The sequence below is a fragment of the Bubalus kerabau genome, chromosome 5 (genome assembly GCF_029407905.1).
Source record: "Bubalus kerabau isolate K-KA32 ecotype Philippines breed swamp buffalo chromosome 5, PCC_UOA_SB_1v2, whole genome shotgun sequence".
In the NCBI taxonomy this organism is placed as follows: Eukaryota; Metazoa; Chordata; class Mammalia; order Artiodactyla; family Bovidae; genus Bubalus; species Bubalus kerabau.
In genome coordinates, this window is record NC_073628.1 from 126,916,363 (window position 1) to 126,936,332 (window position 19,970).

Here is a 19,970-nt window from a genome sequence, read left to right on the forward strand (position 1 = left end):
GATTTTTTACCAGCTGAGCCACCAGGGAAGCCCTTTGTCCATTAGGGCCCAGCATTTTATTCACACAAACTTTCACTTTCATTTTCCATCTGGCGTGGTGATTAAGGCATGGATTTTGGAGAGAGAGTTGGAGTCCTGTGGCCTGTTTCCTTTCTTTATTGCCCTGGGCACATCACTTTGGTCTCTTTGGGGGCAAGAGCAGTATAGATTCATGGGATTGTTGTGAGGATTAAGGAAATAATGTATGTACAGTCCTTGGCACAGGACTCAGGAAATTATTGGTCCTCCCTATAATCCCAGGAGGCAAACATTCTCCCTCAACCAATCATAAAATGAGGCTTAGTGAGATTAAGTATTACTCTAGATTTTTAAGCAATTATTTGTTAATTTTTGGCTGTGCTGCATCTTGGTTATTTCGCGTGGGCTTTCTCTAGTTGAAGAGAGCAGGCGTTGGGGGGCTACTCTCTAGTTGTAGCGCACGGGCTTCTTATCGTGGTGGTCTCTCTTGCTGTGGAGCACAGGCTCATGGGCTTCAGTAGTTGCAGTACGACAGCTCAGTGGTTGTGGTTCATGGGCTTAGTTGCCCCCGGCATGTGGGATCTTCCTGGGCCAGGGATTGAACCCATGTCCCCTGCATTGGTAAGCTGATTCATATCCACTATGCCATCAGGGAAGTCCAAGTAGTACTCTAGATTATCAGTCGAGATTAATTATTAAACTGGATTGAACATTCATCTAGGCTAGGTCTAGATTCAAATCTGGGCTTCTAAAACTCTTGATTTTTCTCTTAATGTCACACTTAAACCCATGGGAGTTTTCCAGGATTTCACCATTCTCTGAAGCACAGATTGGTTTCATCTAAAAAACATTTACTCTGTGCCTATTATGCAGAAGGCCCTGTCCTAAGTGCTAAGGCAGTAAACAAGAATCCATGTCCTTGTGGAGCTTGCAGAAGTAAGCTTATCATGAAGTTTGAGTAGAGGCAAGACAAAGAAGTAAAATGACATCAGATTAAATTCTAAGGAGAGAAAGATAACGCAGGGAAGAGGGCTAAGTGAATATGAATTTACATGTGTCTATATTGGGCCTCCTTGGGGGCTCAGTCAGTAACGAATCCGCCTGCAAGGCAGGAAACCTGCATCCGATCCCTGGGTCGGGAAGATCCCCTGGAGCAGGGCATGGCAACCCTCTCCAGTATTCTTGCCTGAAGAATCCTGTGGACAGAGGAGCCTGGTGGGCTACAGCCCGTGAGGTCGCAAGAGTTGGACACAACTTAGCGACTGAACCACATATTGGAGAGGAAGGTTGTTGTTGATATTCTAGATATAAAGTCCAGGAAAGCCTGACTGAATGAAAAACAGGTATTTGAGTTGACTAAGAGGGAGGTGAGGCAAGTCCCTCAGCTTCTGGGAGGAGAGCCTTTCAGGAAGAGGAGGATGCCACCGAGGGAAGGTCCACATTCCAGGAAACAGTTTCTTGATTCTTTGATCAGACTGGAGATCAGATTACTTCCACAAAGCAAGTTTTCCGAACATTTGGCCTTCCCTTTCATCAGCCACTGGCCCTTTGTTGAGTCACTAAAGCCTGGGGTTGAAGCAATCCTGAGGAGCAGGGCTGGTTTCGTGGCGTTCTGATTTGTTGCATAATAGCAGTGACAGGCTCGGTGACTCAGCAGGGTTCTGTGCGTGAAAGTCAACCTGCTGGGTGACCAGCTCCAGCCCCAAGGCCTCCATCCAGGTCCCGTGGATCCTCTGCAGGATGAAGTGAGGGGCCGTTTCGCTGACGCTGACCCTGATGCCATCTTGCTGTCTGAACTCCTGGAGTTCTGTACAAATGCTTTATCCCAGAAGGAGTGAGCCTCCAGTGTGATATGATCTCCCTGGAAAAAGGAGCCTGCTGAATGCAGCAGACGAGAATGTGGACTTCGGAGCCGGAGACTCGTTTAAGTCTGGCAAGAATGAGTTATGTAACTGTGAGCAAGTTATTAACCTGTAAAATGAGGACATGAGTGCTTCTGTCTTAGCAGATTGAGTTCAATGGTGGTGAAATAGGGAGCGTGCCTAGCACAGTGCTAGCACTCAGCAGAAGCTCAATAAATGGTCATCATGATTATTTTTATATATTTGAGCACTCCCGTACCAGCAACACAGCCACCCCACTAGTGTGTCCAATTCTTTTTTTTTTTTTTGGCTGCACCACACAGCATGTGAGATCTCAGTTCTCCAATCAGGGATGGAACCCCTGCCCCTGCGATGGGAGCTTGGAGTCTTAGCCACAGGACTGAAAGTCCCTGTAAACATTTCCCATGTGTTTGTTTGTTTGGCTTTTGTTGTTTGTGCCATGTGACTTCTGGGATCTTAGCTCCCTGACCAAGAACTGAACCCAGGCTCTTTGCCTTGAAAGCCCCGTGTCCTAACCACTGGACCATCAGGGAATTCCCTCCAATTCTTAATCCTTATCTAGAGATTGATAGAACTGTGGTTCCTACCTGTCTAGAATCACAACTGAAAATGGGTGTCCATATGCTAAATAAACGGGCACTGGGGGAGCTAGACCTGGAGTGAGGGTGGCACCAAGTCAGAAAAGCTAACAAATTTAATCAAATGTCTAAATTGCCTGCCCTCTCCTTGTATTGAAGGAGTTAGGTGTCTTTCCTATTTGACCTCAGTATTCTCCTTGTTCCTTAGATTTACAGATGGATTCTGGTGAGTGGAAACCTGTTTTGAATGTGGCAAGAGAGATCACTATTTCAAAAAAAGATCTATCATGCGTGTGTTTTACGAATGCAGATTCACAATCTTTTGTCTACTAATAACAGAAAACCCAAGTTGAGCTCACTTAAACAAATAAATAACAAGATAAGGGGGAAAAAAGGAATGGAGATTCACAAAGGCTTTGGCTTGCTAGTTCAGATGTGTCATATTTTGATAATGTTTTTGTCTGTGTGTGTTTGCAGAATTATTTGCTTTCTATCAAATATATCTGTGGATATCCATGAAGTTACAGATTCAAAGGCTCTTTACTAGCGTTTTTCCCATGTAAGAGGGTTTTGTTGGGGGTAGAAGGATGGTCATTGGCCTGGGAGTAAATGTTTCCTGGGGAAAACCTGCTTGGGGCAGTGGAGGTCACTGAGTTAATGCTCATTTCAAGCAGTTGAGGGCCTGCAGAGATGAAAACCTGCCTCTGCCTCTGTCCTAAGGCTCCTCTGGTCAGTGTGGCCAAAGCAGAGTACTCAATTCTGGGAGTTAAGAAAATAAAGTAAGTTTTAATTACACAATTTATATGCAGATGCATTCTCTTAGTAAATCATTAACATAATACCGACAAGGCTCAAGAAAGTTTCCTTTGATTTGTTTATTAGAAGTTGCTTTTTTTTTTAAGTAAAGGCTTTTGAATTCATCAAATGTTTTTTTATTCAATTTTTATGACCATATGGTTTTGTGCTTTAATTGCCCTCCCCCGATCCTCAATTTGGTATCATTTAATACCTTTTCCTACCTGTATAGAAACAAATACATAGATATGAATATATACATACCTATGTATATATGCATTTACAGGTATTAAATTAATGAGTATTATATTAATATAGTTATTCAAGCCATATACACGTTATATATGTGTGTGTATGTGTTACTTATGTATAATAATACCTGTTTTAATTTATGCAGGATTATTTCTGTGGAGGTGTTTCCCAACTGAATCATTTTGCAACTTTTTGCAACTCCACTAAATCATTTTGCAACACTTTGCAACTGCACAATATGTAGTTCTTAAAGATCTACCTTTTCTTTTGTAGCTGATGTACAGTGTTGTTTTGTTGTTTAGCCCGTAAGTCATGTCAGACTCTTTTGCAACCCCATGGCCATGTTGCCTCGTGATGACTGTGTTTGGTCAGGTTGCTACTGATGGGTGTTAGGGGTGGTCTAGTTTTTACTCTTGAAGGCAATGCTGTAATGAATATCTTTTTTTTTTTTTAACAATTTATAGTCCTTTTAATAGTGTTTTATTCATACTACTACTGAGGGTAATTAATAGTTATGTATTATGTAAGGCATTCATACTTTATTCATATTAAATTATTGATGTGTACATTTTTAAACATTTTGTCAGTGCTCCATTGACTAGATATTGTTTGCAGAGAACTAAATTATTATAAGGATCATGAATATCTTTAACCATGTTTCCTCATGCATATAGATCTGCTTTTTAAGAAAGTCCCGAGGCACGTGGGATCTTCCCAGACCAGGGATCAAACCCATGTCCCCTGCATTGGCAGGCGGATTCTTGACTACGGAACCACTAGGGAAGGCAAAGACTTAAGTCTTTTTTAAAGACAATGTTTTTAGAGAAGTTTTACTGCTGCTAAGTCACTTCAGTCGTGTCTGACTCTGTGTGACCCCATAGACGGCAGCCAACCAGGCTCCCCCGTCCCCGGGATTCTCCAGGCAAGAACACTGTAGTGGGTTGCCATTTCCTTCTCCAATGCATGAAAGTGAAAAGTGAAAGGGAAGTCACTTAGTTGTGTCTGACCCTCAGTGACCCCATGGACTGCAGCCTTCCAGGCTCCTCTGTCCATCAGATTTTCCAGGCAAGAGTACTGGAGTGGGTTGCTATTGCCCTCTCCAAGAGAAGTTTTGGGTCATGGCAAAATTAAAACAGAGGCACAGAGATTTCCCATCTACCCCCTTACATACACAGCCTCTGCTACTACCAACATCTCCCACCAGAGTGGTTCATTCATTACTTGGTGAATTGACATTGAAAGGTCACAACCACCTGAAGTCCACAGTTGACGTTAGGGTTCACTCTTGGCATTTGGCCATAGTCTATGTGTTTGGCCAAATGTGTAATGACACATATCTATCATTATCCCTTGACTTTTCTGTCTTGAATTTGGTGGAAAACTGATCATTTGTCCTGAAGAGTTTCCTACATTCAAAATGTATCTGCCTCCACACCATGTCTTTTAACGCCCCTGATATTCCCTGAACATAGTTGTATCTGAAGTCTTTATTAGAGTCAGGTTCAAATTTGTTGGCAAGTTTATCTATGACATTTTTAAAAATTAATTAGTTGATTTGGCTGCGTCAGGTCTTCCTTGCAGTGTGCAGGCTCAGTATTTGCAGTGCTCAGGCTTAGTTGTCCCGCAGTGTATGGGATCTTACTTCCTTGACCAGGGAACCTGCACCTCTTGCATTGGAAAGCTGATTCTTAACCACTGGACCACCAGACAAGTCCCTCTATGACACTGTTTAATGGGGTAAGAGGTGTAGGAAAGCTACTATTTTTTTTGTCCCGTTCTATTTTGTGTTTGTACATCTTGATTTTGTATTTGAGCATCTTGTTAAATTGTCTAATTAGTTCTAATAATCTGTCAATTAATGTTCTTGAATTTTCTAGACAAACCATTATCTCATTTGCTAAAAAGGCCAGCTTTTTGTTTCTTTTCCAACGTTTGCACATTTTTTGTGAGCTGCACTGACTGAGGCATCCTATGAAATGTTGAAGAGTAGAGGCAATATTTAGTCTTTACCGACTGTTGGGAATGCTTTAGTACTTTACAAAGATGTACTACATCTGTTACATATTTTTGGTAATGTACTTTGGCAAGTTGGTAAAGTTGACCTTTATCAACTGTCTGGGAGTTTATTAAAAAATGGTGAATGGATTTTGAATTTTTCAAAGGCTGTCTATTATCTATTGAAGTGATCATCTGATTTTCTCCTTTTATTTCATTACTATAGTGAATTATACTTGAAGATTTTCTATGTTGAACCATTTTTGAATTCTCAGTTCAATCCTTACTTAATCTTTCAATATCATGCTAGATTTGATTTCCCAAATTTTTCTTTAATATGTTTGCATCTATCTCATAAATTATGTGCTGTGCTGTGCTTAGTTGCTCAGTCATGTCTGACTCTTTGTGACCCCACGAACTGTAACCCTCCAGGCTCCTCTGTCCATGTGGATTCTCCAGGCAAGAATACTGAAGTGGGTTGTCATGGTCTCTGCCAGGGGATCTTCCCAACCCAGGGATGGAACCCAGGTCTCCCACATCTCGGGCAGATTCTTTATGGTCTGAGCCACCAGGAAAGCCCAAGAATACTGGAGTAGGTAGCCTATTCCTTCTCCAGGGGAACCTCCTGACCCAGCAATCGAACCGGGGTCTCCTGCATTGTAGGTGGCTTCTTTACCTGCTGAGCTACCAAGAAAGCCCCTCAGAAGTTATACTGGCCTACAAATTTCTTTGCTTCTGATATCTTTATTTGGTTTAAGAATCAAAGCTACATCAGCGTCTTAAAATGAGTTGAATAGTTTTCCACTATTCTCTCATGCCATGGACGACATTATATAAGCTATGAATTATTCATTTCTTGACTATCATAATTATTAAAATATAATTTGTTTATATAGTCATATTGCAACTTTTATTTTATGTTTTCTTTCTCTCATATATTTGCCAAAAGATTATCCATTACACTGTACTTTGCAAAAAACCATCAGTTAGCTTTAAAGACAATTGCAAATTTGTTTTAAAATCATTATTTTTTAATCTTTATTCCTTCATTCCATTTCAATTGGGCTTACTTAGTTTCTGTTTTACTTGCTTCTTTTGTTAAAAGTTTAACACATTCATTTTTTAACTTTACAATTATTTGGTGTGTATTTAAGATGATGAATGTTCTTCTGACTACTGATGTGGCTGAATCCCTACAGATCTTGATATGAGCTCTTCTCATTCTGGATCATTTCCAAAGACTCTGTCACCACCATTTTGACTTCCTGTGTAATCCAAAGGTATGCAGAACCTTGGGGAGCTATTATTTATTTCATGGTTTCCAATTTAATGTATCATGGTTAGTGAATGAGGCTGTATGAAGTCAATATTTTGGAATTTGCAGAATTTCTCTTGTGGTCAATTTGTGATCAGTTTTGTACAAATTCAATGTGTATTTCACTTGTTTCTTGGGAGCAATTTGTTAATTTGTGTTATTAAATCCTCCATATCTGTAATTATTTTTTGACTGCTTGATTGGTCATTTTCTTAGAGAAATGTGTGAACTACGTATCTGTCTACTTCTGAGTCTATCGGCTTTTACTTTGCATATTTCAGTGTGGTTTATGCATGTCCTATTCATCACCTTGAGAGACTATTCCTTTTATTAATATAAATAGTCACCTATTCTAGGTTTGCTACAGAGATGGGCTCATATAAATCAGAATTTTATTATTTTTAAGGTTGAATTGTATGGATCTATGACATTTGGTTTACCCATTCATCTGTTCCATTGATGAAAATTTGGGTTGTTTACACCTTTTGGCTATTGTGAATAATGCTGCTTTGAACATTGATATTTGCAAGTATCTGAGTCCTTGCTTTCAATTTTGGGAGTACATGCCTAAAACTAGAGTTGCTTCATCATATGGTAATGCTACATTTAACTTTCTGAGAAACCACCACGCAGTCTTCCCCAGGGGCTGCACCGTTTCACATGCTTACCAGCAAGGCCCCAGGGTTCTGGCTTCTCCAGCACTTGTTATTTTCCAGTTACAATGACAGCTATCCTCATGGGTGTGAAGTAGCATCTCATTGTGGTTTTAATTTGCATTTCCCTAGTTACTAGTGATGTGGAATATCTCGTCATGTGCTTACCCGCCATTTGTATATCTTTTTTGGAGAAATGTCTTTTGAAGTCCTTTATCCATTTTTTCCATGTGGGTTATTTGTTTTTTGTTGTTGTTGAATTTTAGGAGTTCTTTCTATTCTGTTGGCCAAAAACTTTTAGTTTTTCCTGTATGGAAAAACCTGAAAGAACTCTTTGGCCAACCCAATATATTTTGGACATTATTCCTTATCAGATGTATGGTTTTCTCCCATGCTACAGGTTGTCTTTTCACTCTGTAGATAGCATCCTTAGAGGTACGAAAGCTTTTAAATTTTGATGAGGTCCAAGTTATCTAGTTGTTCCTTTGTTGCTATGCTTTTTGTGTCATATTCAAGAAATCCTCACAGATCCAGTGTCATAAAGTTTTCCCCTATGCTTAATCCTAAGCTAGTTTTAGGTCTTTCGTTTAGGTCTTTGACCCACTTTGAATTATTTTAGCATATGGTGTAAGGTCAGGGTCCAATTTCATTCTTTGCATGCAGATAACTAGTTTTCCCAGAACTACTTGTTGAAAAGACTGTCCATTCTCCCATTAAATGATGTTATGGGCTGAATTGTGCCCACTCCCCCAAATTCATGTGTTGAAGTCCAAACACCCAGTACCTCAGAATGTAGCCATATTTGGAGATAGGACCTTCAACGAAGTGATTAAGGTAAAACAAGGCTGATAGAGTGAGGCCCTAATACACTGGGACTGATGTCCACATCAGAGGAACGAGATGTCCAGGATGTGTTTTCACAGAGAACAGGCCATGGCAGGGTGCAGCGAGGAGATGAACATCTGCAGGTCAAAGAGAGAGGCCTCGGGAGGAATCAAACCAACTTTAATAACTCTAAGTCTTCTAATCCATGAGCGTGGTTGTCTTTCCATGTCATGCACATGAGTGCTCGTTCATTAAGTTGTGTCCAACTCTTATCGACTCCATGGACTGTAGCACACCAGGCTCCTCTGTTGGTGGGATTTTCCAGGCAAGAATACTGGAGCAGGTTGCCATGTTCTTCTCCAGGAGATCTTCTCAATCCAGAGGTTGAACCCACGTGTCCTGAGTCTCCTGCATTGACAGGCGGATTCTTTACCAGTGAGCCACCTGTGAAGCCATCCATGTTAATATTACAAAGAGAAATCATCAAATTTATCAAAGGTCTAGTTCTAGAAATTTTTCTTTGATTTTGCTCATTTTTAGAGTAAACATTTGTATATACCTAAATATAGATGCAAATACAAAATACATGTACCAAAAGATATACACACATATATATGTATATACACTTTTGTGTTTGTACACACACACATCTTTGTTTCAGCTTACTATTTCTTGAAACTTATTCCTCATGGATTCATTTTTCTTCTTTTTAGAATATGTCTTAATTTCAGAGGGGCTTCCCTGGTAGCTCAGATGGTAAAGAATCTGTATGCAATGCACGAGACCTGGGTTCAATCCCTGGGTTGGGAAGATCCGCTGGAGAAGGGAACAGCTGCCCACTCCAGTATGCTGGCCTGGAGAATTCCATGGACTATTTGAGAGAGAGTCTAGTTTGGCTGGACAAGGAATTCTAAGTTCTGTTATTTCCGCGTAACATCTTTTTTCGTCTTTGCAAACATCCTTGAAGGGAGGTACTGTTATCCCTACCCGACAGCTGTAGCTGCAGAGGCTTGGGTGAGCTAAGTAGTTTGCCCAAAGCCACATAGTTAAAGCAAGGCAACTGGGATTCAAACCCAACTCCTTCTTGTTCTAAGTTCACCTTTCAAAATACCAGGCGACCCTGTGAAAGTGGACAGAAGGCACTCAGCTGTTAACTTCCTTCTGTGCCATCTTCCTCCCGTCTCCAAAAATGGACAGAAATTTTTCTCCCCTCAGGTCAATCTATCAGCCAATGAATGAACTTTACTGTACTTAGACTTTTAAGAGTAGCAACAGGGGAAAGAGGAACTTTTCTCAGGAGAAAGTGGAAATGATGAATGGTCGTGAGTTCTGAGCCTGGAGATGGAAGACCCAAAGAGGGGCTGTTGGCTGTCTGGATTGCTGATTCTCTTGTCTGGCCCAGCATCTCCAGGGAGCTCCCTTTCGTCTGATCTCTGTTGCCAGTAACCCTGCACTCGTAGGATGTCTGATCTGGGACTGACCTGTGTCACAGAGCAAACCTGGCCGCCCCTGGCTCAGCCAGACACCCTCCATGAGGCCCTTGCAGCCTTACGAGCTGGTGGGTGCCTGGCAAAGCAACTAGAGCAGGCCCTGGGAGGTCAGCCGCTGGCAAGAACCCTGCAACCCTGCATGTGAGAAGGTAAGAAAGACTCCTGACTCCTGGGTACTTGGAGGTGGAACATTCTGCCTCACTAACTGTGATTTCCCTTCCCGCTTCCTTGGCAAAGTTAAATAATTAGGTGCATCTTGGCAGCAAAGTCAAAATTAATTTTACTTCCCTCAGCAGCGAGAAGTCCAGCTGAGTTGGGAAGGGAGGGGTCCTTGAAAGGTATTTCCACCTCGGCTTGATTTCTGAGTTTTGTAGAAATGGACTTTTTGTTCTTACTGGTAGGTTATTAAAAACCCTCAAGGAATGTGCAGAAGGCACATTGAGTTTGAGGAGCCCAGTAGGCCGAAGAGAAGCTGAATAAATAGTCTAGTTGTTTGGATAGCTGGAGAGTAGTTAAGAGGGAGCTTTAAACAGAGGGCTGCCCCAGGGCTGAGCATCCTGGCTCCCGGGGGGCGCCATCCTCAGAGGGTCTGCGGGCGGCATCTGCTCCCTGCTCAGCCCCCACATCTTCCTGGTGCCTAGCGGGCTCCTCGCCTACAGTCTGGAAGCCAGAGGGGTTCAGCTGGCCTCTCGACCCTTGGACGTGACCTCCACGGAAGTCTCTCCAGGCCGAGGAGTGCCCGAGGACCAGGAGGGGTGAGGCTGGGTGACGAGGGAGAGGGGAGAATGCCGGGGGCAGGCTCAGGGGCTTCCTGCAGCAGAGAGGTCTCAGCAGGGTGGTGGGAGGAGGCAGGGCCTCAACCTGTGTCTGTAAAGGGCTTGATTGAGCTGCTGACTCAGAAGCACAGGGCTGATTACCCATAATTACAGCCCCATGCAGTGTTGAGTCTTGTCAAAAAGCAGAGATCTCCTTAGTCCCAGAGCCCCTTGCTCCTTCTAAATGGAAGAGGCCTTTCTAGAAAGCAAATCCTCCTATCTCCCCACAAAGACAGGATTCAACTTTCTAGAAGGGGCGTTCTCCCCTCCTGGAGCCCAGGGCAGTTTTTCTAAACACTCTCGTGATCATGTCAGCGCTCCTCCAGATCTTTAGCAAGACCTGCAAGCCTGCCAGTCTGGCTCCTGCCCACCTCTCAGCCTCTTCTAGCACCTGTGACCTTCATACCTGGTCTCTAAATTAAGGCAACAAATAGCATCCAGTGCCTAGCATGAACTAGGCATTGCTCTAGGCTTTGAGCATATCCTTGTGAACCTTGCTTTCCTTGATTGTTTGAGCTGTGTGTGCAAAGGCCTAAAAGAAGACAAAGAAGGGACGTCAGACATACATGGAAGAAGGGCATGGAAGGAAGAGAGACTGGCAAGTGCAAATGTCCTGAGGCGGGACCACACTTTCCTTGCTCAAGGACAAGAAGGCCGGTGAGACTGGAACAGAATAGGAGCTAGAAGGTGGAAGCAAAGGAGCGCCAGAGCGTTTGCACTTTGACTTTTATTCTGAGTGACATGGAGTGTTTTGAGCTGAGTACTGTACTGTATGATCTGATTTCAGTTTTAAGCGGACGCTCTCACTACTTTCTTGAGAATAGAATGAAGGAGGGTGAGGACAAGATCAGTTAGGAAGTTGGAACCTTGACACCGTCCTAGAGCTGGAGGTGAGTGGTAGCCAGAGTCCAGACACACTTGACCGAGTTGTCAGGATTGTCTGACAGATTGGATGGGGTAGGAGAGAAACTGAGGAATCAGAGATGACTCCAAACTTTTGGCCCCAACAACTGAAAGGATGGATTTGCCACATAGAGAGATGGAAAGTACAGGAGAAACAGGTTTGGGGGCCCAGATCTGGAATTTGGTGTTGCGATATGTTGGACATTCCAGAGAAGGTATCAAATAGGTATTTGGGAGGAGGAGGTATTTGTAATTATTTACTTTAATTTATTTACTTTTCATTGGAGGATAATTGCTTTTCAACATTGTGTGGGTTTCTGCCGTACATCAGCATGCATCAGCCAAAGGCATACATGTGTCCTCACCCTCGTGAACCTGCCTCCCACCTCCCACCACCCCTCCCACCCCTCTAGGTCATCGCAGGGCACCAAGCTGAGCTTCCTGCATTACACAGCAACTTCCCATTAGCTATATTTTACACGTGGTAACGTACACATCTCAATGCTACTCTCTCAATTCGTCCCACCCTCTCCTTCCCCTGCTGTGTCCGTAAGTCTTTCTCTATGTCTCTTTTCCTGCCCTGCAAATAGGTACATCAGTACCATTTTTCTAGATTCCATATATATGTGTTAATATATAATATTTGTTTTTCTCTGTCTGACTTACTTCACTCTGTATAACAGGCTCTAGGTTCATCCACCTTGCAAGAACTGACTCAAATTTATTCCATTTTGTGGCTGAGTAATATCCATTGTATATATGCACCACAACTTCTTTATCCATTCCTCTGTCGATGGACATCCAGGTTGCTTCCATGCCCTAGCTATTGTAAATAGTGCTGCCGTGAACACTGGGGTACATGTGTCTTTTTCAATTATGATTATCTCAGGGTGTATGCCCAGTAGTGGCATTGCTGGGTCGCATATCAAACAGGTATTTTGATGTTCAAGTCTGGAATTCAGTGGAGTAATTCTGGCTGGAAAAAATAAATTTAGGAGTCGGCAGCTACAGGAGGTATTTAAAGCCATGAGCCTGGCTGAAAATCAGCCTAAATTAGAATCATGACCACAAATCTCAGTGGGCTCTTAAGGAGACAGAGGAGAGAAGGCCAAGGACAGAGCTCTGGGCCACTTCAGTGTTTGGGGTCAAGAGATGGAAAAGAACCAGTAAAAGACAGAGAGAAGGAGCAGCCAGTGAGGTAAGAGGGAGGTGGGGAGCACGTGGTGAGCTGGAGGCCACAGGGGAAAGCGTTTCAAGGAACGAATGCTCAGCGGGGTTAAAACGTCCTGAGAAGCCAAGTGAGATGGGAATTGAGACTCAGTTACCTGGCAAGGAATTGGCCACCTAGAGGTGTGTTTCGGGGAGAGGTGATGGGGACGAAGCCGATGAAAGAGGGATCAAGGGAGAGTGGAGGTTAGGAATCAAAGACAGTACAGGTGACTCTTCTGAAGAGTCTTGCTGTACAGTAAGGCAGAGAGATGGGGCGGCAGCTGGTAGGGTATGTGGGATTAGGAGAGAGCTGGGCTATTTTTGAAAGAGGAGAAATAGCAATATAGTCACAGGTTAACAGGAGTGATCTGGTAGAGGGCAAGAACTTGATGATGAAGGAGAGAGAAACTGTTGGAGTCCAAGGCCTTGGATAGATGAGAGAGGGTGGTTTCTAGTTTCCCCGGACTTTGGCTGCAGGCGGGAGCATAAACAGCTCATCCATAGCAATAGGAGGAAAAGCATAAAGGGGTCCAGACATGAGCCGGCAGACGTGGGGGGAGCACGTGGAAGTTTTCTTGTACTTTCTCAGTAAAATGGGAAGTGAAAGTGGCAGTTGAGAGTTGATGATAGAGAAGAAGGTGATGGAGGTTTTGGAAGAGAGGGGAACATAGAAAATAGTCCTCTTGAAGGATGGAAGAATGGATAGACCAGGGAAACGAGGTGGGAGTGCTCTGGAAGCAGCAAGCATCCACTTGACCTCAGTTGGCTGTGAATTTAAAGTAATGTCACTTATCAGCTGTTGGCAGGGCAGGTGTTGAAAAGATCGAGAGCTGGAATTAACCAAAGTTGGTGTTTTTCCGGAAGAGTACAGTGGAGGAAGAGAGGGGCAAGGGAGTTGAGGGTATATGCAAATGAGTGGTTATAACATTGAGTCGGTCATCTAAACTGGGTAAGAAGGGCATTGGAGAGATGAAAGAAAAAAGAAAGACGGGCAAGTCTCAGGAGACTGAAGCATTGTTGGAGGGACTTCCCTGGTGTCCAGTGATTAAGAATCTGCCTTCCAATGCAAGGGATATGGATTCTATCCCTGGTCAAGGAATTAGGATCCCACATGCTATGAGGCAAATAAGCCCATGCGCTGCAACAAAGAAGAGTGCCCGCCCTCTGCAATCAGAGAAAGCTTGCTCTCAGCAGTGAAGGCCCAGGGCAGCCAAAAAGAAATAACTAAAAAAAAAACAAAAAACAAAAAACCTTTGTGCTTGAAATACCTGGAAAAGTTTCTGGTTGCTTCCTTTCTTTGTTTTCTCTTTTTTCCTTTTCTTCTTCTTCTTTTTTTTTTTTTTTTTTTGTTGTTCTTTAATTCTTTAATTTACCAGATTCCTCTTACCAGAGGACTTTTGTACCTCTTGTCCCTCCTGTTTGAAATGCTCTGCCCAAATTTTCCACTTCTTACCCAGTTATACTTGAGCTCTGAGTCAACTGCTACTTCCTAATGGACATTGTTCCAATTATCTACTGCTGTATAACAAACGATCCCAAAATGTGATGTGAGCAGTCAACATTTTAGCAGGGTCAGGAATTTGGACAAGGCCGAGTGGGGATAATTGTCTCTGGTCCTCAGTCTGGAAGACTTGAACAGCTGGGGGGCGACTTGAATGGCTGAAGACTGGAATCGGCTGGAGACTTCCTTTTTGAAAAGTTACTTATTTTTAATTGGAGGATAATCGCTTTACAAAACTGCGTTGGCTTCTGCCATTCATCAACATGAATCAGCCATAGGTGTACATATAGCCTCTTCCTCTGAGACTTCTAAATGCATGTGTTTGTTGCCTGGACTAGAAAGGCTCACAAGCTGGGCTCAGCTGGGACTGTGGACCAGAGTGCCAACACACGGCCTCTTCCCATGGCTCAGGCTTCCTTATAGCATGGCGATGCCAGGGCAATTGGACTTCTTCCTTCCAGAGCTCAGGGCTCCAGAAGTGAGAGTTGCGGAGAATAAAGCAGAAGTGCCTGGGGCTTCCCTGGTGGCTCAGTGGCAAAGAATCTGCCTGCCAATGCAGGAGACACGGGTGTGATCCCTGGCCCAGGAAGATCTCATATGCCTTGGAGTAATTAAGTCCACGTGCCGCGGTGACTGAAGCCCGCTCCCTAGAGCCTGTGCTCCACTCCTTGCAAGAAGAAGCCTGAGTTTTGCAATGAAGAGGAGCCCCTGCTCCATGCAACTAGGGAAAAGCCTGTGCAGCCATGAAGCCCCAGCACAGCCAAAAATAAATAAGCAGGAGTGCATGGCCTTTTATGTTCTAACCTCTGAAGTCACACATCAATACTTCCACTGACTCTGTTGGCTAAAGCAGAGAGAAACCACTCAGATTCAAGGGAGGGACACAGACTTCACTTCTCCATGGATGGAATGTCACAGACTTAAAACAATCATCTCTTTCGGTATTGTTATCTTAGTTTCTATGTCCTCATTAGGCTGACAGCTTGAGTCTGGGCTTGCAAACTCAAATCAATGACTGCCACAGCCAGGCAAGGGAGTGAAGCTGGCCAGGAATCAGAGACCATAAGGGCTAGCAAACCAGAGAATAATCACTCTCTGAAGTAAGCAGCCACCTCTTGGCATGGCTAAGTGTTGTCCCAAGGAATGGCCTGCCCAGGACTGCCAGAGGCTTCCAATTTGTCAAGAAGTTCCAGAACTAAGGCTGTTTATGTAAAGCATTCCAATTTTTAAAAAACATTATGCAGACCAGCTGTCTGGCACACAGTAGGCTTAATAAATAATTGTGGAAGAAATAAAAATATTCCCAAAGTCTTTTCACGTGCTCAAACTGATGCCCACTGCCATTTATATCTTGGTGTCTGCTATCGAGGAGAAAAAGGAAAAAGACATCATAATGTGAGGCATGTGGGTGGGGCATTCCCGTCTCTGGTCAGGGTGCTGCAGGGGGTGAGACCAGAAAACTAGACCCCCACAGTGGGCCTGGCTGGATTCTAGCATGGTCCACACATTAGATTATCAGGCACATTGCTGTGCCCCTACTTTGCTTTATTTTTCTTCTAAATGCTTAAAATGATCCGAGATGCATAATTGACTGGCCCCTCCACACAAAAGATTAAGTCTCATTTGTCTCGTTTGCTCTGTGTCCAAGGCCTGGAGAAGTGCCTACCACAGAAGGGGCTCAGTGGATTCTTAAAGGAACGTCACATGGCCATTATGGGTGAGGCTGGGGGTGCTGAGCACCTGTGCCAGGGCCCACAGTCAGTGAGGCAGTTGGGTTTAAAATATACGTGCGCACACACACACATACACACACACAATTTGGTGCAAAAGTCTGACTACAGTTGATGCTTCGGTTCAGAAAATGTTCCTTGACATACTCTAGAGCCATATTTTTGAGAACGCTTGTGCAATTCAAAAATGCATTTGGCATAACCAGTTCCCCTATATGATATTATAAGAAAGAAGGGGATTAAGGGATTTTGCTAATCCCTGGGAGACATTACAAGCTTCATGATTCTCGGCTATTTCAGGCCAAACTGAATATTTAAGGATGTGATTTAAATGTAGATCCTGGGGATGGAGAGAGTGAGAAGCAGAGTTCTGGAAGCCAGGCAAGGATGGGGAAGGGCGGCTTGGCCTCCAGAACTTTGCCTGGAGGCTCATAGCCGCAGAGATTGTTCTTGCTTTTTTTCTGTTTTTGTTGTTTTAAAGACGTCTGGAAATGTTGATCTTCAGGCAGAGCTCACCTAGCTCAGCTAGCTGGGAAGTCGGAAGTTTCATAGCATAACCAAGGCGTGGAGTGTGGTGCCAGGAAGCACAGACAGAGCACAAAGGCACCTCTGCAAACGATGGTCTCAATGCCCAGTCACTCACTGGTGACCAGCCATCCTCCCAGCACTGCCCACGGATGTCAAAGATGCTGGGGACGCAGAGATGGCAGCCTACTGTGACACCATCACCAACGGCATGTTGATAAAAAGGTCTGGGGAGTGAAAGCAAGCCCTACCCAGAGAAGTGCGTATCCTTCCAGTCTTTCTTCCATGGAACTGAGGTTTGAACCAGAGTTGCCTGACCCCCAAACCCTTTCTCTCTCCATGGGTTTTGCAGATTACCCACACGTCTTTTTCTAGCCCCAGTTGGTACTGCCCCCTAGTAAATGTCATTCATTTCTCCAACATCAAGGAGTCAGGAGAGTTTCTGGTGGTCCTTCCCCACCATGCCACAATTCACACACACCGTGTCTTGCATTCGCTTGTCACCCAAGGCAGAATTCCAGCAGCCATTCTGGGCTGCAGCCTGTCGTCTTGATGCTGCCCATTAAGAGGGGAGCTTTCCCAGATGTATTTAACAGTGCTTGGCACACGGTGGACACCCAAGAAGTGGGCATTCATGAGAGTAGTAGCCATTACTAAAGACTTGTTAGGCACTGGGTGTAGCACTGGAGTCTCTGCAAACACAACCTCTTTAACCCTTACAACAACCCTAAGAGTTAGTCACTCAGCCATGTCTGACTCTTTGAGACTCAATGGACTGTAGCCCACCAGGCTCCTCTGTCCATGGGATTCTCCAGGCAAGAATACTGGAGTGGGTAGCCATTCCCTTCTCCAGGGGATCTTCCCCACCCAGGGATTGAATGCAGAGGTCTCCTGCATTGCAGGCAGATTCTTTACTGGCTGGGCCACTGGGAAAATCCCTTAAAACAACCCTAAGGGGCAGCAGCGATTCCCTCCCTACAGATGAAAGAAATAAGTAGACGCGTCCACGCTCACAGAGCTAGTTAGTGGTGGAGCTGGGATTTGCCTGGAATCAGTTGGCCTCCATTGCAGTTGCCGTGGTATCAGACGCTGCAGGGGTGTATGGGTGTGTGTACGTGTGTGTGGGTGTGGCAGTGTTTATGTTGCCTGTACCTGGTGCTGACGGCGTCCACATCAAACAGGTGTGCGTGTGCGTGGCACTTGAGAGGCAGCTCCCCATGACAGGGAGGTGTTTGGAGAAGCTATGAGGAGTGAGTGAGAGGAAGCAGGTTGGGGCGACAGATAGGGTGCACAACAGGCTGGGTGACAAGGGCAGGTGGGGTGACAAACTCCTCTGGGCCCCTCAGGCTCTGGCCAGGCAGGAGGGCAATGAGGGAGGGGCTGCTGGCAGAGGTCACAGAGCTCAGCCCAACCCGAGCAGTTGTTTTTAGCTGGACCAGCCAAACTCGCTCGCCCCAGCAGTTTCCTGGCTTTCTAAGACCTTCTCTTCCTTGTGCCTAAGTCACTGGGCTAAGAAAATACATTCTGTTTACCTGGCCAGCTTCCCAGATAAGCCTCATAAGGTTCTGACATGCAGAGAAGTGAAGGAGAAGAAAGGAATCATCTGGCTGGTAGGGTACCTAGCCCCTACGTACGCAAGGTACCATCATAGTTGCTTGGGATGTGGCGGAGAACTAAAAAGACGGAGAGCCTGCTCCCTGGCTGTTTCTGGTGGGCAATGAGGAGATTGTAGGTAATAACCGTGAGAAACAAGTCAACCAGGTCACAAAGGCTGTGACCAAAGACAAAAGGAAGCAGAAAAGGAGGGCCAGGAATGCATGTGTGACCGGGGCTGGGGTAGATCTGACTGCCATGGAAACGGGTGGCCAGCGAAGTAGAGAAGCTATCTCTTAGCTCCAGGGGAAGTGTGTTCCAGGCAGAGGGAACCACCAGGTTGAGCACTAAGGCAGGAGGCACAGGATTGTGTGTTTGAGCATCAGCAGGAGAGCAGGAGCTGGAGGTGGGGGGGTGATGGGCAGAATAGACAGAGATGAGGCAGGGACGGGGGATCCAGGGCTGGAAAGTGGAGGCCATTTCTGAGTAGAGAAGCGACCATCTCTCTATGTGACAAACTCCTCTGGGCCCCTCAGGCTCTGGACAGGCAGGAGGGCAACAAGGGAGGGGCCGCAGGCAGAGGTCACAGAGCTGATGTCTATGTATCAAAAGCCCTCTTTTTGGGAAAAAAAAAAAAAACTTTTTGTTTTATCTTGGGGTACAGCTGATCAACAATGTTGTGCCAGTTTCAGGTGAACAGTGAAGGGAATCAAGGGTACATATACAGGTATCCATTCTCCCCCAAACTCCCCTCCCATCCAGGCTGCCACATAACATCGAGTGGAGTTCCCGTGCTATAGTAGGTAAAAGACCCCCTCAATGTGGTGCAGGATGGAGGTGGAAACAGAGACCAGCTGTAACCTGGTGGGCTGTGCAGGTGAGAAATGAGAAGGGCTGGGAGATGGGCAGATGCCGTGGAGGTGGAGGAGAAGTTGATCCTTGATATAGCTAACAGAGGAGCCAATAGGACCTCCCAATAGATTGGATTGTAAGGAGAGTCACTTGGACAGCAAGGAGATCAAACCAGTCAATCCTAAAGGAAATCAGTCCTGAATATCCATTAGAAAGACTGATGCTGAAACTGAAGCTCCAATACTTTGGCCACCTGATGCGAAGAACTGACTCATTAGAAAAGACCCTGATGCTGGGCAAGATTGAGGGCAGGAGGAGAAGGGGACGACGGAGGACAAGATAGGTGGATGGCATTATCGAATCAATGGACTAGAGTTTGAGCAAACTCCGGGAGATGGTGAAGGACAGGGAAGCCAGGCGTGCTGCAGTCCAGTTCAGTTTGGTTCAGTCGCTCAGTTGTGTCCAACTCTTTGTGACCCCCTGGACTGCAGCACGCCAGGCTTCCCTGTTACAGTTCATGGGGTCACAGAGCGTTGGACACAACCGAGTGACTGAACAGCAACAGCAACTGTAGATTGGATTTAGGGAGTGAGAGAAAAACAGGAGGCAGAGAAAAACCTCAGGGCATTTACCTGAGCAATTGATGGAGCTTCCATCAACTGAGACAGGAAGATGAGGGAGGAGCAGGCTTGTTGGCAGGGGCAGGGAAGATAGGAGTCAATCTTAGAGATCCAGCCTAAGGGATATCTGTCACTCCTGCTGGACAAGGCAGACAGACAGTTGGGCTTAGGAGTCACGGCTGCAAATGCAAGTGTTGTCCCATAGATGGTGTTTAAAGCCATGAGCCTGAATGAGATCCTGGGGTGTGTGTGTGCAGACAGACAAAGAACAAGGGCTGACTCCAGTGCTGAGAAGCCCAGGAGAAGGGAACGAGCAACAGGAAAGTAGGAGGGAACCCAAGAAGACGGGTGTCCTTGAAGCCACGTGAAGAGAGAGCTTCAAGGCGGAGGGAGGGACCAGCTGTATCAAGTGGTGCTG